Source organism: Diorhabda sublineata, chromosome 1 (assembly GCF_026230105.1).
Source record: "Diorhabda sublineata isolate icDioSubl1.1 chromosome 1, icDioSubl1.1, whole genome shotgun sequence".
Classification (NCBI taxonomy): domain Eukaryota; kingdom Metazoa; phylum Arthropoda; class Insecta; order Coleoptera; family Chrysomelidae; genus Diorhabda; species Diorhabda sublineata.
In genome coordinates this window covers 4,518,342-4,530,802 of record NC_079474.1, presented here as the reverse complement: position 1 = coordinate 4,530,802, position 12,461 = coordinate 4,518,342, and the positions used below count along the sequence as shown (strand labels likewise).

The 12,461-nt window shown below is 33.2% G+C and overlaps 1 protein-coding gene across 4 annotated transcripts in view; it reads right to left on the bottom strand.

Moving 5' to 3' along the window:
* LOC130452518 (maternal protein pumilio-like) overlaps window positions 1-12,461 on the bottom strand; it is a 341,105-nt gene that overhangs the window by 170,558 nt on the left and 158,086 nt on the right. The gene's annotated exons all lie outside the window — the stretch shown is intronic.

Sequence of the window (12,461 nt, the reverse complement as noted above, 5' to 3'; positions counted from 1 at the left end):
TTTATTAAAAAATGCCATCAAAACAGAGAGATGAATAAACTAGGAAAATACGTTAAATAGTTAATGAAAACAACAAATGATGAACGAATATATTAATAGGAGAAGAATAAAATAACAGGAACAAGTCCGAATCAAATGTATGTCAGAGATGGTACTACAATTTCCATCAGGAAAAAATGAAAGTAGAAGATATAAGAAGTTGGTTGGTGTAAGTAGGAAATTGGGGACGAAAGGCACTACAAAAAAAGATAAACATGATTTGGAACTTACAAAATTTTGAGCGGTAATAGAAATAAATAATGAACGAAAAATGGTATCTAATTTCGACAAATTAGTTAAATATTTACTTTCAATAAAATTTAAGATAATTCCTTAATAACCATAAAAATTTTCTATATTTGACAAGTAATAATTTATAATTTTATCATATTTACAACTATTTATGATCCACGGACGAAAATTTCTGATGTCATTCTCTCAATTACAATTTCCAAAAATCTTAAATAATAATTATGAAAAAAATTGTTCAGTTTAAATGAAGTTTTCAAATCATTCATTTTCTTTCAATCGTTTCAAAATTTAATCAATCATTTCCTGGGTACAAAATTACGATTTATTCAGTACAAACCAAAATCCTTATCGGAATGTTATCCAGACCTCTTCGGTAACGGTCAGAATCAAACTTCGAAAAAAAAATAAAAAACAAAATAACACACCTGATTTTCCCGATTATAATCACCGATTACAATCAAAACAACTGCATACTCATGCTTATTATAATAAACACGAAACAACAACAACAACAACAAAAAAAACACTTCTTTCTTGCGGCGAGTTTGACGACTGTACTCGCCGCTGTTACCACTTGATCGAGTTGGTTGATGGCATGGCCATCCGCGATTTTCCACAAAGAAAAATAGTCGACAGCGACGACGGGATCGACATCGAAGAAAGCGACGGCAACGTGAATGAATTGCGAGCAACGAGATTACAACGACTCGTTCGAAGCGACCTCTTCGTTGGCTTGCGCATTACTGTTAACCGGATCGCGAACGCAGCTAACGGAGAAAATCGGGCCGCCGATTGTGCGAAGATTTGAGCATTCGTTCGAGATCGGGGAGTTCGCGTTCTAAAAGACAAAAGCAGATGACGTTGAAGAGAAAAATTAGGAGAAGGAGGAAGAAAAAGAAGAAGAAAACGTAACAGATGAAAACATAGGTGCGAACCGTGTGTATGTGCGGTCGACGCCCTCTGACGTCTATATGTTTGTACGGTCGGTGATGTACGATTGTACAGAAAACAGCTGAAGTATTTTTTTTATTGAAATTTCCTTCATAATTTGAACGATTTGATCCATATTATGAATTTATATAGAAAAAATTATTGATTATAATAATATTAAAACAAAGATTTACATTAGTAGCAATGCAAGCACGAAAAAATCCATTTCTGGACGTGTAATGAACAATACTTTTTATTAAACTTATCCGAAAGCAACGCAAAAAAGGATAAGAATTGAATTTAGAGTATTTTTGTTCAAAATAATCAAAATACATCGTTATAATACCAAAAATGATCAACATTTATACAGAGTGTTTCAAAAACAGGTGATTTCGTCTCTAGGATAAATAGAAAACTAAAAGTAATAACCGATGCTGGTATAAAGTATTGATAAAGTTATTAATTAGTAAGCATTATTTGAATGGGAAATTTTTCACGAAAATCCAGTTGAAACTGTATATATTTCAAAGTTAAATAAGAATGGACATTGAGCTATTGGAGGACTTGAACAAAAAACATTTTGATGATCGTTTATTGCGGTTCTGGGACTCAAACTGTTGTTTGTTTGAAACTAAGGACCCCAAGACCCCTGAGTACCCATAATTATTTTACTTTAACTACATTTTACACGGCAATAGCATTTGCCATGGAAAGCTTTCATTCATTGATAGTTGTGACGTTGAATAATTACATTTCTGAGACTTAGTTATTTGTTAAATTAGATATTGTTAATCAAATTTTGAATACACTGTTATTAACCTTAGGCGAGTGTTTGAGAAACTCTAGTTTAGCTGTTAAGCGTTATGCAGAAAAGTTTCCTCGAAGAAACTTTCAATTAAGAGCCATTGAACGACTTTGTCGAGAAACTTGGAATGTGAGACCTAAAAAAATAAATTCTGGTATGCCAAGAATAACAAGAACCATTAAAGAAAATATAATTTTATTTTTAGTTCATCAAAATCCAAGAGCAGCGTAAGGAACGTGGCAAAACAAACAAATACGTCTTCTTCAAGTACTTCGTGGATACTTGAAGAGCAACAGCTACATCCTTATCATTACAGAAAAGTCCAAGACGATCTATCGGTTATAGTGGATTTTTGTCTAATATTACAAGAAGGATAGCCCTCAATCCAATTTTTTGAACTTGTTTATTCGTGAAAACAGAGGACATTTGGAACATCTACTTTATCATTACTTCATACAAGGATCGGTTATTACTTCATAGATTTCAAATCAAAATATTCCGAAAACGGTACACGGTATCAAATTTTAGAAAAAATACATTTTTAATATTTAAGTTTATTTGATATTTTGCTCAATAAAACTACATATTTGTATGAAATTTCAACACATTGTTACCAGTAGTTGCGGCAAAATCGTAAAAACTTTTTTAATGATCCAAACCCAACAAAGATGAGAGAAAAATTTTCCGTGTGCTGCTCTGAAAATGCCACGTCTACGTCTTAGTAAAAACAAGTGTCTTCAGATAAGTATATATTAAAAATTATTTTTTTTTCTCCTGTAAATAAGATTTCCGTGGCGCCAGGATTAATAATGTTGGAACATTTTCAGGATACTTCTAAAAAACTGAGATCACCTGGTTTTTTAATAACCAAAAAACCAAAAGACAACAAATTTTTAAAGGATTTGAATCCTATTTTTGCTTGATAAACTAGAAACAGCATATTTCTACATTTAATTATCGATGAAATCTTCAAATGATTGCTAAATATTTTTTCTTATTTTATAAACGGTACTAAACAAAAGATAATTATTTCTAAAAAAGATAAATTATGTAAAAATTGAATAGAAAACCTTCTGTTTGTTAATTTCAAGACTGGTGTTGAATTTAAAATAACAAATAACGAAATATTAAATGTCTTCTATTCTAGAAAGCGAATCTTGAGCTAACATTTTCTTGTGATTTCAAATATCGATATCTCGAAAAAGCAGCGAGATAACGAAAAATTTGATTAATCATTTTCGTTTTGTGAGATTAGGGCGATACGGAAATCGTATTCACCCCAAATTTTTATGTTAATTACCCCTATTACGAATATTTTCATGAGTGAAGTGCTTTTATTTTAATAATTTTTGTATGAAATTTTACATATAGTTTTTGAAAGTTGGTACTTCATAATAAACGCCATATGGATTCAATATCTGTGTGTCAATCACTACTAAAAAAATTCTCAAAAATTGTATCCCAGCATTAGATCGATAAAAGTATGTTGGCATTTTTATATTTATTCTTGTGAAATCCGAGCAGAAAACGTATGTCGTGATATCATAATTCTCCTGTCGAGACTATATACTTTTAAATTGTTTCAGTTCAACCGCCCCCGAAATTTTTTTTATTACTAAGGGATGAAACTGCAACCTTTCTAAATATATAACCAGATATTTAGCGTGGGAAATTTCCATTCTGTTATAATTGAGAAAGGGTCTAAAAAGAAGTTCCTCCGGAGAGATTATGAGCCATTAAGACGATTTCTTTTTATCTGATACTAAAATCCCAGTATATTACGTTCGTTATATCATACGAAAGAATTGAGCTCGCCAGCATTCACATCCATATTTTAGTAATCTATTATTTTATTAGTTATTTTTTAATGTACGAGGCATATTATTTAAGTAAGTACCGTTTTGCGATTCCGCCGCCGCAACCCCAAGGTCGCCGTTCCTCACGTGGGCGCTGGTTACCTACATCTCTTGTATACGCACTGACGCCATTACAGTCTGATTCTTCATTGTGTACGTTGTTTACCGAGTGTTTAAGATGCCTCCGACAATCGTGAGTCCCACCGATTGTGAAGTTAAACGATTTCTTAGTGCCAAAGACGTAAAACCGATCGATATTCATCGTGAATGATCTGTGAAGTTTACGGACAAAACATTATGAGTTATGGAATGGTAAGTAAATGGGTGAGAGCACAAATGTGCATGATGAAGAACGGAGTAGGCGTCCTTCGGTCGTTAATGAAGATTTGGTGCCGAAAGTGGAGAGAAAACAGACGCTTTCCAATTTCATCATCGCGCGACTACTTTCCTCAATATTCTCGTAGTATTTTATATCGCATTGTGACCGAGAACTTGTGTTTACGTTGGATTCCAAAAATGTTGACGGATTTGCACAAAACCCAACGTTTTAGGCAGTGCATTATTGACTTTCCTGGAGCGGGACCACAATGAAGGCGAAGATTTTTTAGACCAAATTGTTACTGGTGACGAAACATGGGTGGCCTACGTCATACCAGAATCGAAACAACAATCCATGGAATGGCGACATTCATCATTACCCAAAAAAGTGAAGTTTAAGCAAACAATTTCTGCCCGTGTGCACAGTTTTTTGGGATAGAAAAGGAGTATTACTAGTGGAGTTTCGGCCTCGTAATTAGACAATCAATGCAGCGTATTATTGTGAAACATTGACCGATCTATGTAATCCAGAACAAAAGACGTGTCAAGTTGAGTAAGGGTATCGTTTTGCTGCATGACAATGCCCGTCCACATGTGGCTAATCGGACCAAAGATCTCATCAATTCTTTTCAATGGAAAACTGTAGTTCATCCTCCCTACAGCCCTGATCTGGCGCCCAGCGACTACCATTTGTTCCTGCACTTGAAGAAACACCTCGGCGGTCAGCGTCTTCAAGTGGTTAACAAGTCAGGCGGCAGAATTTCATGAGGAGGATATTCAAAAACTTGTACCACGTTATGACAAGTGCATCAATAGTTACGGAAATTATGTAGAAAAGTAGATTAAGGTAAAGGCTTTTATGTAAAAATAAAATTATTGCGATATCTTTGCACTTCTTTTTTAGTTTTTAGCATTAGACGTCGTTTCTCCGTCAAGAGAAGATACTTGATAGTTTCTTCTTCTCCGTTACATTAGTTGTCAGTCTTCATATCTGGAGTACAATATGCGGTGATTACATCAATGGTCTTCTAGATTAAGCGTTTCGTGATTCTTATTATCTTTTTTGTATTCTCTTCAATGTTCCTCGTCAATATCGCTCTAGATGTCGTTCGACCATATACATCCTGGTATTTGATTATGAATCCAATAGCATATTTTATAAATTTCATCGATATTAGCTCTATAACTGTCATTGGCATTATCTCCATTCGTCCCACCTGTAGCATGCCTATTTACCATGTAATTCACTCTAAAGTGTCCAGATACCCAGCAGAGGCTTACTCCAGTATCTATTGAAAGTGAAATGATGCATTCCGTTTCTTAGTCAACATAATTTACAATAAGAAAAGGAGAGTGAACGTCAGGGCATTGCTACTGACGAACTAGTTGTTAAAATTGATAAAAACATTTGAAAAAAAACACATTAATGTGTGAAACTAATTAAAACATTTCAGAAACTTTCCTTATTTTTTTATACAATATTGGTAATATCCAGTATTCTCAAATCACAGAATCAAAGTTTGTAATTTTTGTTTTGTTTCTCGATTTAATTACTTATCGAAGGAGATTCGGTACTTCGTTACGGTAGGGTGTACTATTATTTGGTTAACCACCACGTAGAACGGTCAAGAACCGGAGGAAACGATCCGTGTGCAGTTGAGGAAGACGAACACTGACGGTTTCTGAGTCGTCTACAATATCATCATCATTTATTTCCTGGTTTTAAATTTTTATTTAACCGCAAAAGTTGTTCGAAAATTTATTTAATAACAAAATGTCCATACACGAAATGTACTGTTTGTTGAGCTCGTTACAACATTCCAAGTTAAAGATCTAAATTTTCCTTCATTTACTAATAATAATTAATAATCTAGTTTTTTTTCTTTCGGTCTCGGTAAAATAATCAATATATCGTTATTATATAGCCAGCGATTCGTGCGCCTACATATCCCTTTATTGGGGTGGATTACTCCCCTTGATGTTTTGTTGGTCCTAGCTTCGTTTGTCGGCTATCTGCTTTCTTTTGTCTTTTTGGATTCGGCTACTATTCCTAGGATTCTGGTATCTTCTTCAATTTGGTTTCTCCACGTATTTCTTGGTCTGCCTCTGTCTCCTGGCCATTGTGTCATCCTCCTCACCATTTCTGTAGGTTTTCTGTCTTGCCCAATTTAGTTTTTGTGATTTTACGTACCTTATTATCTTATATTTTATAATATATATAAAAAGTAACCAATTAATTCAATTTTTTGCGATATAATAAAATTTACTGATTATTTTTTAATATTTCGTTCTGTTCACTATAACTTTATAAACTGACTATCGCTGTTAAACAAGCACACATTTATACCAGAAAAGAATTTCTAGAAGTCTAGAAAATAAATAATATGATAAATTCCTACAAACTAAATTCTAAATACAACAATATGAACAAATCGCAGCTATGATAAAAAACACCGACGCATTCGCCAAACTTTAGACTCTTCCACAATAACCGAACAGGACCGGCTTCGCAACATTATTAATAATTTATATATAAATTAATAATTAATGTAGAAATATTATTCACTTCTACAAATGTTGAGTAAAATATATATAATTTTGGAAACATTCAATAAATTTGATTTACTTAATTTCATATCTAGATACAAGTGTTAGTTCTAATGTAGAAACTAAAACTCGGAGGCCTACGGAAAAAGATTTAGAAGCTAAAAATATAACTTATATCCTATCCTCTGTAGTGACCTTCAAGGGAACTAACCCCATTCCTCCTCTTAAAGTCCAGTTTCTGAACGGTTTTCCTGGATTTTTCATAGTACAAGGAATGACGAGGATTGCTACTTGAATTTTTAGATATGGCAGCACTGATGTGCTTTTCCAATTCATGAGTATACATCCGCACCCAATTGCATTTAATTATAGCACCCAGGAAGTCAAAAGGGATGACTACAACTCTAAGAAAAAAGACACTAGTTAGTCGAGAAAATTATCTGATTCATTAAGCGCCAATTGTAAAATTTGGATGTGTTCGGTTTGACTAAGGAGATGAGTTCATCTAGTGGCATATGAGTGCATAAGAAGTGCCTGGGCATCACCGTCGAAGAAAAGTTTTCATCTGCCTCGAATAAAAGCCTTAAACAATTTTCCTGCTCTACTTTGTTCGGCGTTAATAATTTATGCCGTATTTAATGTCCAGACATTGCCATTATAAAGTTTGACAATTTTTAATAGTGAACTTACTCAGAACGTGTTATGATACGGGTGCTAGTTGAGTTGTTTACAGACATTATGAATTTCGACATGGATTGAACCAAAAGCGGTGCGCCCATCAACTCTTTTCGACTTTTGGTGATGAAGTACTCAATTTAATCGTGATCGCACTTCGCTACAGGATGAATTTCGTTCAAAATCAGTTGTTGTGTCATAAAACATCGACGCTGTGCATAAACTGATATTGCAAGATCGTCATGTGACATACTGTGGGATTAAGGCATACTTGGGCATCAGTTCCAGTCACTAACATTCAATATTGCAATAACATTTGGGCGTCAAAAAGATTTGTTGGTGTTTGATGCCGCATAATTTGAAAATCACTCGTGTCGATTAAGCTGAATGCTGAAAAAATTCAAACGCGGTTCTTTAAAGATTGTGACAATCATGGATCTATGTATTTGAACTCGAAACTAAACGACATTCGACTTTATGGGTCTTTCAAGACGAAAGAAATCCAACAAAAGTTGTTAGTGCACGAAGCATTTGGAAGCAAATGGTAGCCTGTTTTTCGGAATAACCGGACATGTCGTCATCGTTCCATTATGGAGTAACAATTCTGAATGGTACACCAGCATTTGTTTGCCAAAAGTATCCGCAAAAATTCGACAATGCCATCCCTCACACAGTCCAAACATCGAATTGATGGGTCATCCGTCGTATAGTCCTTGTTTGACACCCAACGATTTCTGTTTATTCCCGCGGATCAAAAATAATTTGCGGGATTAACGTTTTTCTACATTTGAAGAAGCGGTTGATGCGTTCAAATTACATATTTTGGAGTTACCTCAATCGAAATTGGTTCATATGCATGCAAGAGTGTATTGTATGTCTTAACACGTCATACTATTTATTATAAAAAAGTCGTCAATGATCAAAAAGAGGATTAAAAGAAAGTGAAGCAAATGTGGTGTTCATAGAATTAGAGTACAAGTTATGGCATGTTCATGTTACTTTTATGAGACATCCTCTGTATTTCAATAATTTGTTAAATGTACTTCGTCTGTTGAGCGAATGTATTCAAGTATAAATTGTCGATATAAATTGATCAAGATTAGTAATTACAAATAATTTCGATTTCGTCTAAATCTACGATGACCAATAATTATCAAGTTGAAATAAATTTGAAGAATTTGCTATAGAACTCGAACGAATTGTACGAAACGATTATTTCAGTATCGATATTATTTAACCATTTTTTTGTACTTTCGTTTACTATGCAATCAATTCGTTTCAAACTTTCTCGGTTAGGTTGAGTTTTTTCCTTTGAATTTCGAACCTAACAACGATTTTGTAGCAAAAATCTGTATCGAACCGAAAAATAAAAATTTACGTAACATTTTCCAACTATTTCATGAAATAATTCGATTCGATCACTTGTAGATTGGTTGATTTGTGGGAGATTTCAATCTTTCTTTGAGTCATACTAAAAAATTTACTGGGTAATTATCTAAAAATCATTCCCCAAACCCTATCGACTTGGGGTTGTGGGGGGTAATAAAAAAAGTGTACTGAACACAGAAAAACTTCGTAATTATTTATCTCTGTCACCGAAAAAATTAATTTTAGTATTTGAGCGAAGAAAATGTTGGGAAAAGCATTTTGGCTCATTTGACATATGTTATTGTCATTTTGTGATGAGCTTGGTCCTTCAATGTCTTGTTCTAAGGGTTAAGATCAAGTTTTTACCACTGAAAAGTCAGTTGAGTGCCACAACTAGTACTTGGATACTCATTTAGATGATTTCGTGGTTCTCGCCAAATAATCCAAATTTAAAATTAAATCTACAATTTACAAAGACGATTGGAAACTCAAGACTTCTTAGTTTCATCCAAAAGCATCCCATAATACTCAAAATAGGTATTTTTTACCAACTCTGATGTAACTTTTCTACAATCTCTAAACACATATATAGCAAAAATGATCTGGATTGTTTGAGCTACGTCTCTTCGACATTTACTCATGATGCAAAAACTTAACGCACTAAAATACTCCCATTATCGATTAATATATACGTTTGAATGATGAACATCAAAAACAAAGTGAATCGAGCTGATAAAAAAACTTTGGAGGGTAGATTTGATAAAATAAAAGTCATAAATAACATTATCGACCACAAAAATTTTCGGAAACAACTAATTATATTCGTGTTTTGGTATGTTTTATATTTTCTTTCGTTTGGTTTCTATGTATCGAAAAATAATTTCTAAATGCACGTTTAAAATATTTTTGTTAATTTTATTTTCCGTAAATATACTACTTCATTAATTATTAATTAATGTGATGGTATCAAATTAGTGCTAATCGAAACTCAATCCTAACTGTTTTCTTTTTGGTTTTAACCTCTAATTATATAGTGTTTGTATTTAAACTTTGATATCCAATTAAACAGTAGTCTGAAACAAGTTTTTGGTTATAAATCACGACTCGTTGTATAACGGATACATTATTTTGACATACTTAACTCGCCAAATTCATTTTGTACCGCTACAAGTAGAAATTGATATAATCAATATCAGTAGAAAGAAAAAAATTGTGTTCAAATGAACGGATGACTTATTGCGGTTGATCAAACCAAATCGAAAGTATTGAATTTTGTGGCAGCGACTGTCTATTTTGCGTAAAAATTGGAAATATAACGATTCGGATTAATAGCTATTAGATGGAAAGTTGTTACAAGATTTTATTGGTTTACATTATTTCGCATCAGAGTTCACTAAACTTTCAAATATTTTTGTAGACATACGAGGTCTGGCTATTAAATAACGAAATACGCCTAGAGGGCGCCCTAGAACGCGTTTTTTTCTCGTGCCGATTATTTCTCGGTAAATTGAAAAAAAAACTCCGGCTGAGTGCTATAAATTGTTGCAACAGACCTATGGGGACAATTTTCTATCTCGTGTGCATGTTTTTGAGTGGTGTAAGCGCTTTAATGAGGACTGAAGATAACAAGCGCCAAGGTTGCCTTGTAACTGTTTCAACTCCGGTAACAGTGACCAAAATCAACCAAATTGTGGACTCAGATCGTCGAATGAGCATCCGCATGATTGCCGAAGCTGTAAACGCCGATAAAGAAACGGTTAGAAACATTTTACACGAGGAATTACACAAAACAAAAATGTGCGCGAAGTTGGTGCCAAAAAATCTGATTCCTGACCAAAAGCTCAACAGCTCAGATTTACTTAAAAAGTTAAAATGGTAAGAAAAAGATCTGCTTTGAAAGGAACCCGATTTGAGTCGATGGAAGCGGTAAAGCAAAAAACGGCAGAGCTCCTAAAGGCCCTCACTAAAGAGGACTTCCAGTACTACTTTGATCAATGGAAAAAAAGATAAGACCGACAGATATATGAATTTCTTCATGAACTCTTTGTCTAGTTCAAATTTTATATATTCGTGATGTATGAATAAAAATCCACGGGAGATAAATCAGGGCGACTAGTTAATATCTTCCCCTTTAGAAATCATCCTACTACGAAAAATGGTGTTGACGAATTCCATCGAAAGGTTTTCAATATGTGAAGTGATGCTACGCCCTTTAAACCTACTCTTTCTCTGGTACTCTGTAACCAAATAGAAAAGGGCAGCGACGAGACTGATTCGCGTGCTACATTCTTGGGCACCACCAAAAGTGGAGCTATCACATCCCTTGGAAGTCTGTTTGCAAGACATTCTATACTGGATTGGATGAAAGTATATGATATGAGACAAACTAAAGGGCACATATACCTTTTACCTACCTCCCCTTTCAAATTCTTAACTTAAAAGAGTGTAAAATACGACCAGATATGGTCATCTGAGACGCAATTCCCATGTATCATTCTTACTACTGCTTGGAGAAGAAATAATGACAGCAAATGTCATTTAGACCAGGGTCGATAATTTTTGAAACGGAAACAAATTAATAGGGTAATCTGAGGTCAGGAAGGGGAAGGTAGTGAATTTTTAAAGGTAAAAACGATTTATTTCGATTTCCGGCCAAACTACAAGTCTTATGGAAAAAAATTCAACCATCAAAGTTAATAGTGGTAGGTAATAAAAAGATCTACAGCTATTGCATTTAAATTTTTCTTACATAATCTCAAAATTAATGTGAAAAATCAATTTATTTCCAAAATTGTTGTATTTTATTTGTTTAGCCAGGTATTTCTGGGACCATACAAATCTTGATTAAAGTATGATTTAGTAAGGGGTTAATGAAATGTGAAAAGCAATCTAAACATTCTTTTGAAATGAGATTAAATTAAATATCCATAATAATGAAGGAATTCAAGAAATTTCAAATTTATTTAATTAAAGCCAAGTTGTTCGTAATAAGAATAAACACGTGGACAATGACTTCTTCACAAAAAGAAATGAATTTTTAGAAATAATAATTAATGTATTCATTTAGAACAAATGGAGGACATACTCAATTAACGACAAATCTATTATAAACATTCATATTTCATTCAATCAATCACATAAAATTATATTATCAAGTATCTTGACGTGTGAAACGAATTGACAATCGACAAATTGGTGGTACCAAGCCACCCACATTGATTTTTATATAAAGTGTTGAAGGTTAAGTTCAAACTGGTTTCTAACCACGAAATTATTTTTTTACTCACCATATAACGAGAAGGTAATGAAAAAATTCTTGGGCTTACCTGCAATAAAAAAAATTATTAAAACACTAAATCGATTTTTCTTTTCAAATAATTAAACAAATTCTTTATTAAAAATGTAGTTTCATTAATGGCTTTCTAATTAAATCCGTATAGGGTCGTTACACTCGAGCTTGACGAGATAAATCCATTAACTAATTAGTGGATTATTAATATATATGATGAGTTTTATTGTTAGAATTAATAATTAAGCGATGTACCGTACGGCTTCATTTTTTATAAATTTTACATAGGACAAAAAATTAATTTCATGTAAAATCCCATGAAATTATTCAAATTTTTTGAATAAAATTAATTAAAAATAGAAGATGTCACTGAAAAAAGGAT